At 40.8% G+C, this 16,635-nt stretch overlaps 1 protein-coding gene across 3 annotated transcripts in view; it reads left to right on the top strand.

The window, feature by feature from the left end:
* The window catches only part of EGFR (epidermal growth factor receptor), a 224,850-nt gene that overhangs the window by 114,716 nt on the left and 93,499 nt on the right, over positions 1-16,635 (top strand). The window contains exon 1 of one of the 3 annotated variants that reach the window (XM_039522514.1): positions 12,241-12,355. The exons of the other annotated variants lie outside the window; for them this stretch is intronic. The gene's annotated coding sequence lies outside the window, so the exon portion shown is untranslated. Of the gene's footprint in view, positions 1-12,240; positions 12,356-16,635 lie in introns of those variants that run through there. 3 annotated transcript variants of the gene reach the window in all.

The raw sequence follows: 16,635 nt of genomic DNA, 5'->3' as shown, positions 1-16,635 counted from the left end.
TTAATATAGGTTTTATTAAATGGTTAATCAGTTGTTATAGGTTGTTAGAGTACAATATGTTGCTTATAACCATGACTTATAGCCACCTATAACAGTGGATCTCAAACTTCTTTACTGGTGACCCCTTTCACATCACAAACCTCTGAGTGCAAACCCCCCCCCCCTAAATTAAACACACTGAATATATTTAACACCATTATAAATGCTGGAAGCAAGCGGAATTTGGGGTGGAGGTTGACAGCTTGTGACCTCCCCATGCAATGATCTCATGACCCCCTGAGGGGTCCCGACCCCCAGTTTCAGAACCCCTGATCTATAACATGGTCATTGTCCTGTTCTTATCAATAGACAATATGGGCCAGAACAGTGGTCCATCTAACCCAATATTCTGTCTTCTGACAGTGGCCTGTGCCAGATACTTCACAGGGAGTGAACAGAACTGGACAGTTTTTTGAGGGATCCATCCTCTGTTGCCCAGTCCCAGCTTCTGACAGTCAGAGGTTTATGAACACCTGGAGCATGGGGTTGCATGCCTAACCATATTGGCTAGTCCTTCATTAATTTATCTAATTCTTTTTTTAATCCAGTTATACTTGTGACCTTCACAACATCCCCTTGCAATGAGTTCTACTGGTTGACTCTGCATTGTGTGAAGAACAACTTCCTTATGTTACTGCCTATTAATTTCTTTACGAGACCCTGGTTCTTATGTTACGTGAAGGGGTAAATAATACTTACTTTCTCCACACCATTCATAATTTTATAGATGTCTATCATTATGAGCTTGTAAGTATCAATAACACATTATACCCCTCTGTATCATGCATATAACACCTATTATTCATTTAACCCCGTCTAAACAATTTACAAGTAGAACCTTAATATAAAGTGGGATCCGATTTTTGTAATGAAATATTATTGATATTTTGTCTCCAATACTGAAATTCTTTGCTATGTGCAAAACGTAAGCAACATTGTCTGATGGGGAAGACATTTTCCTAACCTGAATGCTTGGAGAATAAGGTACATGGAGCAGGTCAAACTAATATTCAAGTAATTCATACAACTCTAGGTAAGCGATTGTCCTTCAGGTTTTATTCTCCTGGGGCTTTATCCAAAGTTTATTGAAGTCAATACCAGTCTTTATATTGATATCAGTATGCTTTGGCTCAGACCTTACTACATAAAATGGACCAAGTTGGTGGAATCACATGCATGTATACAAGGACGTAATTTGGCCTAACATGTTTTTGTCATTAGGTCTATATAATAGCAGTTTGTCTCTTCCTCAGTCTTTGACACTTCACCCAATACTGACATTTATAGTTTGTAAAAGAGAATGTACTATTTATTAGTTGTTCATGTACAATGAATATGATACCGAGTGAAAAATTAAGATTTCATGTTTTTCCATTAAGGAGCCCTCTGCTTATGTGATGTGATCGGTTGATGGACACATTTTTTTAAAAACCTGTGAGAGTTAACCATTTAGAAAAAGAGTTCAGAGTTTGCAACAAAAAAAATCACCATATTTCTTCATAATAAAATATACTGAAACCCTTAAGATGCCTATGTTACTAGTCAGAGCAATCTCAGTTTCTTGCTGTAACTCGTCTCCCTTTCTTCCTACCCACCTAATGTCTGTAATAATCTTTAGATATGTCTCAAACAAGACTGAAAGATCTTTGGGGGCAATGATACTGTCTTTTATCAGTCTGTAAAGTGCTGTGCACGTATATGGCACTATTTAACAGTAAATAACTCCATTAATTCCAGACCTAAAATACCTAATGCTTTTCTCAAAATTTCTCTTTATTTCTCCCAGTCAGGGTGGTGGATTCATTATCATAGGCTCCTTGCAAACATATAGGAAGATGCTGTCCATGTTCTGAAAAATTTACAATCTAAATAGCGTCATGATTTATAGTGTTGCAATGGATGAAGTTCATATTATAAATTGCTTAGAATACGAGGCCATGTGTTGACAATTATTTATGAATATGCTGTTATATTTAAGTACTAATAAATAATTATTGCAAATTCTAATTCAGACAGCTGTGCTAGAGGAATATAAAAATACAACTTTTTTTTAAAATTGTTACCCAGTGAAAGAAGTGTTTCCTGTCAAACAAAGTAAACATTTACCATGGTTGGATTTAGGGGATAGTATACTGATGTGAATGATGACACAGTGTTGGTGTTTGTCTGTAGACATATATAGTGGATTCTCAGTTCTGAAATAGTTCCAAACCAATTATTGGTACATTGTGTTTTCAGAGTCAGGATTTTCTTAATGCAATTAGAATAATGTCATGCATTTAATCTGTAACTTTAATTAAGTTGTTTCTATAAATTATAGTTGATGAAATGTTTTAACTGAAAATAAGGGAGGGACAAATGACACTGACCCTGTGGGAGACTCTTGCAAACCCATGTGTGGTAAGGAGTGTTACTTGTTATAGGGATTTGTGTATGAAAGTGTAAGGACTCCAGATGAAAGCAAGTAGTCAGTACCCCTGTATGGGTGACTTGCAGCCCAAAAAACAGTGCAAAGGGCTCACGCAGCCTATTTCAGGCAAATCTGTGGACGGATCCAAAGATCCTTGAATGTACTCAAGGGCAAGACTCCCACTCACTTCAGTGAGTTTTGGATTGGGCTCCCTAATCTGTGGTGACGTTGCTTTGTGAAATATCAAAATGAGTCTTCACAGCAAGAGATGAAGAATCAGGATTAGTTTATGGCCCCTGCTATGCCCAGCACTGGGTTATTTTAGTGATCTAAACACTCTCTTTTCCCCCTTGTCCCCCCCCCCCCCCCCCCCCCCGCCTTGGGTAGTGCAGTCACCCTTAGGAGAAGCTGTGGCAGAAAACTTGGATAATTAAATTGGAATGTGCTAGCATAAACAGCAGTCTCTGTCTTTTAGGCCTGGTCTACACTGTGTGTGTGTGTGTGTGTGTGTGTGTGTGTGTGTGTGTGTGTGTGTGTGTGTGTGTGTGTGTGTGTGTGTGTGTGTCGGGGGGGGTGTCGATGTAAGATACGCCACTTCAGCTATGGGAATAACAAAGCTGAAGTCGATGTCTTATTTCGACTTACCTCCCATCTTTATGGCGCAGGATCTACGGCCACGGTTCTCCCGTCGACTCCGCTTCCGCCTCTTGCCCTGGTGGAGTTCTGGAGTCAACAGGAGCATGTTTAGGGATCAATTTATCGTGTTTAGACGAGACATGATAAATCAATCCCCAATAAATCGATCGCTAGCCGCCAATCTGGTGGGTAGTGTGAATGTACCCTAAGAAGCAGAATTGTAGGGACGTTCTGAATGCTCTGCGCCTTTGTCCCCCTCACAGAAAAAAAGAAACTCAAAATGTTAAAAAATACAGTAAGAAGATTTCAAAAAAAGATTAGAGCAGATTGAACATTTTCAAATTTCAAAGTTTTTCAGTGAAGAAAATGAACACATTTTTCACCAATAAAAATCCTACTTTTTTACCAGCTCTTGAAAATAAAAAGACATAAATACAAAAAGTGCAAACACCAGTCCCCTTTTTACCATCTTTCAGTCATCTCACATGAAAAAGGGAGCATTATAATAATCTGATTCTGAGCATTTTATTTCAGGAAGAGATTTTTGAGACCCTGATAAAAATGGTAATCAATACCATAGAATCCAGGCCTCTGCCTAAGGGCCTAAAGGTGAATCTAAAGAAAACAAAACCCCACAAAGTCAGTGAGGTTTCCCAGATATAACTATGGCCATACTTTTTGCCCACTGTATAATCTCAGTGGGGGTTCTGACTGATATCTACACCTATCTCTACCTTATTTTTTTATGCTTTGAGCATCTCTCAACTCTAAAGCAACTTTCTGCTTTGTGAAAGTCAAATGATGTATGGCACGTGATACAATTGTTTCTAACTCTTTTGATGAGCAGTAAAAAATGATTTTTCCATGAAAGTGCTGGTTTATGTTACATTCCTATGGAATATGATACTGCATAAAATATGTAACAATAAGCCAGGGGAAAAAGGTGGTGCATTCTCACATTCTCAGCAACACACTGCAAAACAAATTAAGCTCCATTATTGGGGAGCTATCAGCCATATTTCCACAGAGTATTTGAGACAGATTAGCTCAAAATGGTGTAAATAGCCTCTTCACCAATTGCTGATTTTCACTGCAGCAAATTGTAGAGTCATCTTGTCTCTGCAGCACATCTGTATTGCCCAAATGAGTGATGTATTAAAATGTTCTAAAGAGCATTCACAGCAGTCTGACACAGAGAAAGTGCCTCACTCTGTCTTGGTGACAATAAAGCATTAATTTTCTGGGCCCAACAGCACTCAGCAAGGGTTGTAGTGGGGCTGTCGCAGTGCAGCAGCACTCACAACTGTAGCCACGTGCACATATTCAGTGAAGTATTAATGGGATCAGTCACCAGGCTTCCAGAGGTTTTTGACAGTTAAATGGAGTAGAGTCTACTTTCTAATAACTGTGTGCTTACTGCGTAGAAAAATCTCAAGTGCAGTATTTTACTTCCATTTTTAATTGGGAACAAGCATTCTCTTTATCTGTAAATTGAGAATTTACAGTTATTTTCTTCAGTCTAAGAAGCACGTTTGGGCTCCTGTAAATTTTTAAACTCTTTACCCCTCTGTGTGTATGTGTATGTATGTGTGTGTGTACATTACATACAGGGCTGTTAGCACTGCTTATTATTAAGATTGCTTAACCTTTCCCATTATAAGAGCCTGTTTTCTGTTGCTTATAACTTTGTCAAAATGTAACCATTTAGGATGACATTTTCTGTGCTGGGTGTCTGCCTCAGGCAATTTTTTTTTTTTTGAAAATTTTGGCCAAAATAGTTTAACCATTTCTGAGTCTGAGGCTAGAGGAAAATATATTGTTTTGCCCATGCTAAAATATTCTGACAACCTTTTGAAGAGCTCTGTCATCCCCATGCTTTTGGAGCAGGGACTTGAAATTTGGCAGATTCGTGGCCTTGGTGTCAGGGATATGCTTTTTTACTATCCCTGAAATTCTGCTCAAATTTGGCTGTTATAAGCCTTTTGCAAAAAAAAATCATAGTGTGCATATGCTCAGTGTAGACTTGCTAGATTTTATCAGTTAAATTCCCAGAATCCATCTCCCCATGGCATATTCCATCTTGGGGGTGAGAGGGACTCGCCTGGTAATTTTAGCTCAGGTTGAAGGGGAGAGGGCAGAAGGGGTTAAATATGAGGGGAAGTGGGTAGAGGTGCCTATGCCTGCTAAAGCACACTCTCCTTCAGAGCCTTGCATGGAACCAAAGATTCCTGAATGTCACCATTCCTCTGCTGTGAGCAAATATCTGTAAAACCCATTGGTAAAGTATGTGTGTTTCATTCCCCAATAATACTAGTCCGCACAGTGAATGACAGCCTACTACTGCTATCAGGAATTCCATTAGCTCAGGGGTGGCCAACCTGAGCCCGAGAAGGAGCCGGAATTTACCAATGTACATTGTCAAAGAGCCACAGTAATATGCCAGCAGTCCCCTATCAGCTCCCGCCACACACCGCTCCCAGCGCCTCCCAACGGTAGCCCTGCCGATCAGTGCCTCCTCCTCCCTCCCCGCACCTCCCGATCAGCTGTTTCTTGGCATGCAGGCAGGAGCGCCGTCAGCTTTTTTGGCGCCCTAGGTGGCGGAAGGTCCCGCCCCCGAAATGGCGCCCCTGACAGAGGCGGCGGACAGTCCCGCCCCTGAAATACCGACAACGACCGGGGCGGCCTCCCCCCGCAAAAAATGTTAGCGCCCTAGGCAACTGCCTAGGTCTCCTAATGGGTTGCGCTGGCCCTGCATGCAGGAGGCTCTGGGAGGCTGGGGGAGGACCGAGGGCACGGCAGGTTCAGGGGAGGGCGCGGGAAGGCGTGGAGTGGGGGCAGGGGTTGAGCAGTAACCACCCCCTGGCATATTGGAAAGTTGGCACCTGTAGCTCCAGCCCCGGAGTCAGTGCCTGTACAAGGAGCTGCATATTAACTTCTGAAGAGCCGCATGTGTCTCCGGAGCCACAGGTTGGCCACCCCTGCATTAGCTCAAGTGACAGAGATCTGTGAAGTGGATCTAAAGGTTCCAGGACTGCTGATGAGCCAAGTGGGTGTAAATCTGATGCCATATGATGGAATTTCTGTGTTTTCTGTCTACTGTTTTAAAAACCTAGGAAATTACATGTGAAAAGAGTATGGAATTAAAGACAGTATCATAAGTTTGCATGGATAACTTTAATTCTGGCATTTCCTAGTGCTTGACTTTGCAATCTGAGGGCTTGGCTACACTTGAGAGTTGCAGCGCTGGTGGAGGCTTTCCAGCGCTGCAACTTAGTAACTGTCCACACCTGCAAGGCACATCCAGCGCTGCAACTCCCTGGCTGCAGCGCTGGCTGTACACCTGGTCTGCTTGAGGTGTAACGAGTGCAGCGCTGGTGATGCAGCGCTGCTCGTCAGGTGTGGCCACACACCAGTGCTGTTATTGGCCTCCAGGGTATTAGGAGATATCCCAGAATGCTTTTAACTAAATTACTCTCTTTGTTTTGTTATGCAGCCTCTCTTTGTTTTGTTGTGAATTCGGGGCTCCGGGAGCTGCTTATCTAAAATACAAACACAGCTCCTGTTTGCTGTGATCAATCTGTAACTGTGAACAATCAAATGAGATAACCCCTGTGAATGAGGCAGGCAGGGGGATGAGTGTTTGCTTGACGAGAGAAACAGCGGGGGCGGGGCAGAGAAAGGGAGTCCGTTGGAGCAGCTGCTTATCTGGTCTGCAGGCTGTTTGCAGTTAAGAGTAAGGGGTCGGGAAAATTTTCTGATTTTGCAAGGCAGGGAGCTGATACACAGTGTCGGCTCCAAAAATCCACACTCTCTCTCTCTCTCTCTCCCGCTCCCTGTCACACTACACCCCACCCCCCTCTTTTGAAAAGCACGTTGCTGCCACTTGAACGTTGGGATAGCTGCCCATAATACATCACTCCCAACAGCGCTGCAAATGTGGCCACACTGCAGCGCTGGTAGCTGTAAATGTGGCCACACACCAGTGCTTTCCCTACACAGCTGTACGACCAGCGCTGCAACTCTCAAGTGTAGCCAAGCCCTTAGTAATGTTTGTTCAATATTGGCTTTTTGTGTATAATGTAGGGGTGTGTGTGTGTGTGTAATATAATGGCAAGACTACAATAGTAAGCTCCTAAAAAGAGCTAAGTATCAATAACCTCTGCTGGCTATTTGGTAGATGCTGCGTAATAAGCAGTTAGTGTCCACTTCAGTTCTGATTAGGCAAGTATCCACATCACTAGAACACCTTCAATAGTATATTTATTGGCAATCCCAGCACAGGTGTCAGCAGCTGAATCTGCAGGGGAATTAGAGTAAGTCTACACTAAAAAATTTTTCCAGCATAGGTCAGCTAGGGATGTGATTTTTCTGCAACTTTTCCATTAAGAGCCCTAGTGTAGATGCAGTTATATCAGCATAAAAGTGCTTTTGCTGGTATAGTGCATTTCGCTCGCTGAATACACTGTATCAGCAAAAGCACTTTTTTGCCACTATACGTGCACCTACCCTGGGAGGGTTTTACCAGTATAGCTACACCTGCAAAACTTTTAATTGCACACTAGGTCTTCATTACCCTCTCTCTCCTAGAGGTGGTACTTTCACGGCACGAATAAAGCAGTGTGGGAATACACACAGTTGTCATTTATCACCTCCTTGCCTCTCACCTTCCTTCCCCTGTCAGTTTGACATTTGTCTCTCTCTCTCTCTCTCTCTCTCTCTCTCTCTCGTCCCCTCCTCCTAACTTGATCTTCACCTCTGCACTGTACTCTTACTTAGTCACTGTTCTGACTTACTCTTCATGACGTGTGCTGCTCCCTGAGTTTCCCTTCTGTCGTGTTTTTTTTTTTATTACTCAGTGAGTAGTGACTGCCAATCACAATGTTCAAGCCATTGGAAATGGTGAATTATTTGTGTATTCTACAAAAGAAAAAAGTATCTACTATACTGGAGCAACCTCTACATCCTCTCAGATATGTTTGTGTGTGGCTCCTTTTGAAATACAAGCCTTTATGTTAAGAGAATGTATAGTTTTCTGTCTAATGTTTAGTTTTTTCAAGAACAGAGAGATTTTAGCAACCATTCTGTTTATGATGATGTAAAAAAAAGTTTGCTAAACACTTCCGTGCAATAATTGCACATTTGGCAAATAAGTAATAGGCTGTCAAATTATGGATCCGATCCTGGCAAGCCCTCCATTCACTAAACTTCCACTGATTCCAAAGAGAGTTCCATGTGTGGATGGTTTCTTGCAGTTCTGGGCTCCAAGTCTGAAGGAGATGAGGGCTCATGGATAGCAAGAAGAGCAGTGAGACAGGGCTGTCTTTGGGACATTCCTATAAGAGTGATCCATCTAGAAATTATTTCTTCCTCTGTGAATTTTGCTGTGAACAGATGATTATTTTTCTCCAAGCACGTTATAGACCTCTAGCCATATGTTCATATGCTTATGTTATATCTGAGCACTGATCTTTGCTCTAGCCTTAAGCACCTGTGTAATTCACATTTTGCCAAGTTTCAGGAAAAGCATATATCTATGACACATGCGTGTAAATTTTCAATTTAATTATGCACCAGTCAGGATTCACCAAAATATATTTTAAAATATATACAGCTAATGGGATGGATAGCCCAGAGGATTAGTAATGGAATGCAGAGCCTTCCACCTGAATTTCACCAGTTGAAGTCTAGCCTAGATCAGTAGTGACTGAAAGCGATAACCTGGTGTCAGCACTTCAGTTGCCTGTATGAAAAAAGAGAGACAAGGCGGGTGTGATATCTTTTATTGGACCAATTTCTGTTGGTGAAGAAAACAAGCTTTCGAGCTATACAGAGGTCTCCTTCATATCTGGGATATGAAATTAGTAAGCCCAGGGGTTGGTAGACAGGTGTCCATAGCACAAGTCCACCACCCGTTTGCATTGTATAGCACAGAGACAGCCTTGCACAAATCTCAATAGACAGGTAAAGGGGACAAAATGTTTGTAGGAACTGAACTATCCTCTCGTTCCCTAGAAGAGGTCCCTCTAGGACAGGAGTAAACTACACAGGCAGAGAGCTTGCACCATCACTGCCCACGCTTTCTGTATAGATTCCATTCTCCAGGGTTGTCAGTCTGGCACCTTTCTCCAAAATTTCTTTAAAAAAAAAAAATGCAGCACAGCCAATGAGAAAACCTGCTTGTTTTCACATTGGCTCCTGTGTGTAGCTGCCAGTGCAGTACTTAGTACAGTGGGGAGAAGGTGTTGCCACGAAAATTAACACTGTGCTGTTTTTAAATGAAGCTCACAGTGCATTTAGGATGCGTTTATGTGTATGATAAGTGGTGAAAAAATGCTTTAAATGGCCCATGGCATTTAAAGTGCACAGGATAATACATGTTCCTTGATTGACCACAGGAGTTATAACCACTCCATTATTAAAGTACAGGCAAAACAGAAAAAAACAGCAATTAAAGTGCCAAAGCTCCATTAAAAATGTGAGGAGATGCAAGACTCTAATGTGTATTTAACTGACTTACTCCTTTAGAATTCCTCTGGAAGCACAGGGCTAAATACTATGATCGCTAAAGCTGCTGGTCCTTCATCTGTGTGCTGAAGGGGTGTTAGCTGAGTCTTGGGGCTGGTCTGTACTTAAAAAACGTTACAGTGGCACTGTTGCAGCTGCACTACTATAGCGCTTTAGTGTAGACACTACCTGTGCCAATGGGAGGGATTCTCCTGTTGGCGTAGATAATCCACCTCCCCTAGAGGCGGTAGTTAGGTCTACAGAAGAATTCTTCTGTTGACCTAGTGTTGTCTACACAGGGATATAGGTCAACTTAACTATGGTGTTCAGGGGGGTGGATTTTTCTGATAATTTTCTAGTGTAGACAAGGGCTAAATTTTGTTCTGAAAAGGAGCTCATAAAAAAGCAGGACCTGGGATATTAAGGATGGGATTTTCAAAAGCACTCTGCATTGAACTAACTACTCCCACTGAAGTCAATAAAATCATTACCATTGACTTTACTGGGAGCAGAGTTAGTTTGAAATCCCACCTTAAGAGTCTGAAGAATAAAACATGCTTGATTTCCACCAGAAATTTAAAACATCTTAATTAAATGTGAATTAATTGAAAATGAGATGTAAGCAATTCGGTATGAATAAGGTATACATATTAGTAATTGTGGACAAGAATTACTTCTGGGGGAATTCTGCACCAAAAATAAATTCTGTGCCCACTATTTTAAAATTCTGCAAAATTCTGCATATTTTATTTGTCAAAATAACACAATATAATCACACCAGTTTCAATTATTTTGGTCATTTATTTCAACATACCTGTCTGCAAATATGTCTGTAATGATACAGACAACAGAAAAGATTCAGGAAACATTTTTTGACACATAGATTCTTTACTAGGCATATTAATACAGAACTCTTGAGTAATAATTATTGTAAACTACAATAAAGAACCGTATTTCCCATACCCCTCATAAGCAGTGCAAAGGCTTGTGGAGTCAGGGGTAACAGAGGAGTTCAGGGAGAGGGAAATAAATTGCTGGGAAGGAGCCTGGGTGTGAACTTGCAGAGTAGTTGAGTATGGGTGGGAAAAGTATGGAACAGGTTTTTTTGGGAGGGCGGGAAGGGATTGTTAGGGACCGTCCCCCATGCAGACCCTGGCTGACCCCTAGCCTATCCCATTCAGTCAAGCACATCTGCCCCATCCCCATGTGTCCCTCCACCCACCCCATGACAACCACTCCGCCCATCCCCATGTGGCTCTGCACCTCGCCCCATCCCCATGTGACTCTGTATTCCCTCCCCATGTGTCTCTGTGCCCCCACTCAGCCATCCTTTGTCCCTATGTAGCTCTGCACCCCCATCCCATCACCATGTGGCCCTGCACCTCCCTCCCTCCCTGTGGCCCTGTGCCTCCACTCCCATTCTACCCCTGTCCCAGTCTGTCTTCCCCCACTAGTCCTTATGAGCCCCTGCCTGACCCCCCACCCAGCACCCCACTCTGTCTGTCTCCCCATAGCTCTTGTATCTGACCTGGCCTGACAGGCACTGCGAAGAAGGCAGGCTCTTTCTCTTCCCTAGCTGGCTGGGAGCTGCTGCTGTGTTCTATCACCACAGTACACTCTGGTGGGCAAAAGGCAGAACTGCAACAACATTTTGGCAGAAGCTTTTTTCTGCGCAAAAAAATAAAAATATGGGCAGCTCGTTAATTATCCATGTGCACAGTAGCACAGAATTCCCCTACGAGTAAAGAATATTTTATATTTGTTGTTTGTAAGCAATTAAATCCACAGATCATCCACATAGTTTTGGTTAAAGATACTTCCCCATGGAACCATAGCTTCTCAAACCTTAGCTTTTAGAGAGCTGTTGTTCTGTCTCATTACACTTAATTGTGGTGCTCAAGTTGCATCATGTAAAATGGTGTAACAAAATTGAAAAGCTCCATTGTTATATGTGATCATCAACTTACAAAGTTTGGAAGAAAGGAGACTTCTCAAATCACACTTGAATATATCACATTGGAGATGCATTTTATTTTCAGTGTGGTGTTGGTAGCAACTTATCTGCTGTATCCTCATAATGCCAGATACCTGACCTCAACCCCCATCACCACCCAAGAATAAACTGTATTACCATTTACTGGAAGAGTTCAGTGGAGTACAGTATGTAGACTATACAGAAACTGTTTCTAGACCATTTTAAGACTTACTGCGGAAATATATTTGGTAAAGCTCTCAAGTGCTCAAGTTTCCTATACTCTGTTTAACAAGAGTTAGGAGCCACAGTACAAAATCCTTTTATCAGAGGCAGCCTTATAAAAACAAGCCCTTGTGACAGTAGAAACATCACATCACTATATAAAATATTCAGATCACAAGCTAGACTTTCCCCAGGGTATTCTTAACTCTTGTACTGGAACCTTTCGGGTCATTGTAAGCTGAATAAAAACATAATGTATCTCCCAGCAATTATTTTCTATTGACTCCAAGTCCTCTTACTTTTTTGTTAAGGTTCCATTGCATTTTACTTGCAAATGGGATTGAGAACATTTCAAAATCCCCATGTGATACAGAAACTTGTAATGCCTAGATGCAGCAATCAAATCAAAGTCCCAAGGTCATTCGTGCTGTAGGCAGACTTCACACTCTTATTACTTCAATACACAATGTTCCTTTCTAGGTGCCATCCTCCTCACCCCTGCTTGAATAGCAATGGTAGTGTCTGATCTAAAAAAGAGGAAGATCATTGAAGGCACAGAGGACAATAAGGTATTCAACTCCTGTTGACTTTCAGTGGAAGTTGGGGTGCACAACTCCCATTTTTGCCTTTGAATCCCCCCCCCCTTAAATGCTTGATCATATAAACCCTTACTACCGGGCAACATAGTGGTTATTTGCAGGGATGTGCATGAAGTACTGTGCAGAACAGTGTTTGTAGCATCATGGTCTAACATTCCAGAATAACAATCTGTATCTCTTACTACTTTCCCAGCTTATACAAGAAATAGCTTGACTAGTTCAAGGTTTTAATTTGCTTCACTGTGCATGTGTGTGGGGGCGGGGGGCGAGGAGGGGAAGATAAACTCTATTTCTCTGTACAAAGAATTTATTGAGGGAAAGTTAAATTGAAAAGATTAGAGTTGACATCCTGGCCCTACTTAAGTCAGTGGCAAAACTCCCATTGATTTCACCCTAGCTTTTGCTGCTGGAACAAGCCAATGAGGAAAGAAACGAGAGCCAAATATTACAGGGCAGTAATTCAGCTGCCATCCCACGGGATGCTAATATTTGTGGCTAATAGCACTAAAAAGGGCCGATTCTCCTCTTTCTTTCTTACACTGATTTAGATAAAAAATAACTCCGTGGAAGCCAATAGTTACACAGATGAAGAGTAGAGTGTTGAGGTTAAAATTCTCCAATTCAGTCCCCACTTCAGATCTCTGTTACCCATTGCATTTGGTCCATCAATAGAAATTCTGCAAATGAAATGAGTATGGTCTCCATGCCGTAGAGATCCAGGGAGGAGAAACTGGCCTTAACACGCTACCCCTCTCTTACTCTATCACTTTTAAATCAGTTAATTGATTAAGAAAGAACACTTGGTTCAGTTCACATAATATACTGGGAACCCTGTTAGCATCTCTTAAACACAAACTGTTTTGTTCATCAAGGCTGCATAGATCATTATTTTCAGCGAGGTGATAAGACACTCTACTGGCAATTACAATAGCAGCTACAGTGCTTCCAAGAAGAGATGTTGATGGGAGAGTGGCAAATGGCATCAATGGCAGCCAAATGACTCTGTGTCTTTAAAAACATGCTAGGTCTCATTTCTGTAAGATAAGATAGCTCTGTTGAACTGAACTGATTGCAGTCGAATGGGAGGGATCAAAGAGTATATTATACACTTCTAATTAGAGAATGACTGTGTTGCAATTTTGGAAATTTCCTGAAAATATAGTGGACAAAGCCAAGTATTTCAAACACTAATATTACACCATGAGAGAAAGTATATATAACTTCCAAATTGCAGTTCATAATTATACCCTCTACTTGTGTTAGTAAACATTTAATTGTATGCTTTCTTTTCTGACATTATTGAAAAGACATTGGAAGACACAAATCGCTAAGCCCTTTTACGATTAGGGATTTGTCAGCATACAGAGTTGTAGGGAGTGTTCAAATAGGAGATCAAGTCCTCTAATCCAGGTCACCATGCAGCTTGCTATTCTACTGGTTTTAGTGTCATGTACATTACGGATCAGGGTTTGAACTTGCATCTCCCTTTCGCCCCCAAAAAGAAGCAGCTGCACAGAGTATAAAAAGTGATAAAAAAAAAAAAAGGCCTCTTAGAATACAAAGGGTCTGATACTGATCTTGCAACAGTGTAAATCAGGTAAAACTCCATCGAAATCATTCACCCCCACTGTCCTGATTCTCCATTGCCGTACATCTTGTAGACTCATTAATACCTGAGCAGAGTGAGAATAAAATCCTGCCTGATCAGAATGGTAGCATTTCACATCCACTTTACACTCATTCTGCACACATGCAAATGACTACATAGGCACTGGAGAATCACTGGACTTAGGGCAGGTCTATCCTACAGCCAGGATCGATGCTCTGAGATTAATGCATCGGTGGTCGATTTAGCGGGTCAGGTAAAGATCCGCCAAGTCGACTGCAGATCATTCTCCAGTTGACCCCTGTACACTACCCCCAACAAAAAGAGTAAGGTAAGAAAATCTATCGATCTGTGGTGTAGACCCTGCAGTAACTCGAGCTAAGGTACTTCAATAGCTGGATTTGTGTAGCGTAAGTCAATTTACTGTGGTAGTGTAGACATAGTCTTAAATTTAAGATTATTTTTTAGTTCCCTATGCTTCCTGTACAAGATTTATTTTTATATATCCTTATTTATTACAACCAGAGAGTGGGGAAAAAAACCCCAATGGATTCCACAAAACTGTAGCTGTCAAAGTACTTTAAAACAGTATTTTTTAACAAACGTTGGGGGGATAGAATAGCAGATGGGAACAGAAATGAATTAGATCAGTGTAACAATAAAGCTTTCATGTCTCTACACGAACTTTGCTGTTACAAGCAAAAAGTGCATTTTTTTCCCAAAGACATCTTTGGCAAAGACAAGCACAGTGCAACCGACCGACTTTTACAGATAACGTTTTACATTCGACACTAACTTATTTTCCGTGTAGTTTGTCAACTTTTTGTACAAAATGCATTGAACAGATGTGACACAGTTCATTTCCAACAACCTTTTCTCCATGGAATGGGGTATATTTAAATGGGTTTGAGGAATATGCAATTTATTTTATTTTTATTTTTTTAATTTGCAGTTGATCTTTTGAATTTTCACCTTTGAAATTTCAGCTTTTGTGTCTGAGTAAACGAAGAGGAGATTTCCCTTCTTTGGCTCCTCTGTCCTTCCCTCCACTATCTCTTTTGATTAGAATTTGTCTAAATTATAACACCAAAATGTAGAATCCCCAAACTATAGGGAGATTCAAGTTCCAGAACCCAAATTTGACAGCTTGAGTCTATATCCTACCAAATCTAAACAGCCATAAATTTGAGTAAGTTTGATTTTGTATACATGTCTAAAAACCATGATCCAGAATTTATCTCTGTTTTTGATGTGTGTATTTTTTATTCTTCTTATAAAAGAAAATAAATACTTTAACCTGTCTCTTTTCTTGGTGTTCCCAGGGATAATATACAAAATAACGATTCCATTAAGGAGTCTGCAGTAATAATAATACTTAACACACTTTTATGTAGCCCTTTTCATGTATAGACCTCGAAGTGACTTATAAAGATCTATAATTGTCCCCAATTTAGAGATTGGAAAAAGTAAAGTACAGAGGGGTGAAATTACTTCTGCAAGGTCACAGAGAGCTAAGATAAGACTTAGTTCAATGTCTCTGTCCTCTGATTCACAATATCTTTTAATACCCATCATACCATTTGCTGATATAAATATACACTAGGAAAGTGTAACTCTGTGAATTTGAGCAAATAATTGTCTCTCGCAACAATTTATTTCTGTAGTTCAGGCTGTGTATTCCTTAGGATGGGTAACAAGGCATTACCTTTAATTAAATGGTTTGTACAGTATTGAGAGAGCCTACTGAAGTCAAATACCATTCAAGTGAAGAATACATGAGAGTTTGGTAGTGTAAATCAGAGAGAGTGGGCTGGAGAAGAGAATTTTCTCCAAAGTTTGAACTTTTTATAACTCACCATATGTTAAACTTCAGTAAATTTTAAAATGTTCAAACGTGTTTAAGTTTCTCCACAGGCCTGAAATCTGATGCAAAGTATCGCCGAGATTCTATATTGCTGAACAGGAATACTGATAAGAGCAGGAGACTTGTTTTAACATGCATAATTTATAGCACCACGTGTCAAACTTAATATTTTCCCCCCAGACTTCCGGAGATAAATTGGTGTGTCATTTTCAAAAGCTATCCAGATGTTGTTAAACCACCACTAGTGGCTTTTCAGCTGTCGTACCAAAAACAAATAATGAAACATGGTGAATCGGTCATTTTGTCTCATTCATTGAATTTCACACTGTTCAATGGATATATTATACTTAAATTAAGTCAGTGGGAGTCTTTCCATATACATTTACTGTACTTTTCAGCTATCTTTTAAAGCTGCACATTACTAAAGGTTTGAAAAACCTCTTGCTAGCATGTCAAACCCATGCAGGCATGTATTTACTTGTTCTCTTTTCAAAATCTGCAGCTATCTAAATATAAATTCAGATTTCTGCTGGAAGCCCTAATAACTGTGTACGGTTAATGACAACACTTGTTCTCATTAAAGCGCATTTGCTAGATAAAATCTTTCAAAAGAAACAGATTTTATTTGTTCTCTTTGGTTATTAAAAATATTGTTGGGTTAACCTGATCTTTATAATGTCAAGCAGCAAACACTGTAGCTTACACATTTTTTTCACAGGGCTCATTTGAGTCCAGACTAGTTCAGAAAGTCCTAATCCGTTCCTGAGAGACAATATGGCT

The sequence above is a fragment of the Mauremys reevesii genome, linkage group 2 (assembly GCF_016161935.1).
Source record: "Mauremys reevesii isolate NIE-2019 linkage group 2, ASM1616193v1, whole genome shotgun sequence".
In the NCBI taxonomy this organism is placed as follows: Eukaryota; Metazoa; Chordata; order Testudines; family Geoemydidae; genus Mauremys; species Mauremys reevesii.
Note: the sequence above shows the minus strand (reverse complement) of the source record. Positions and strands in the feature narration are given on the sequence as shown.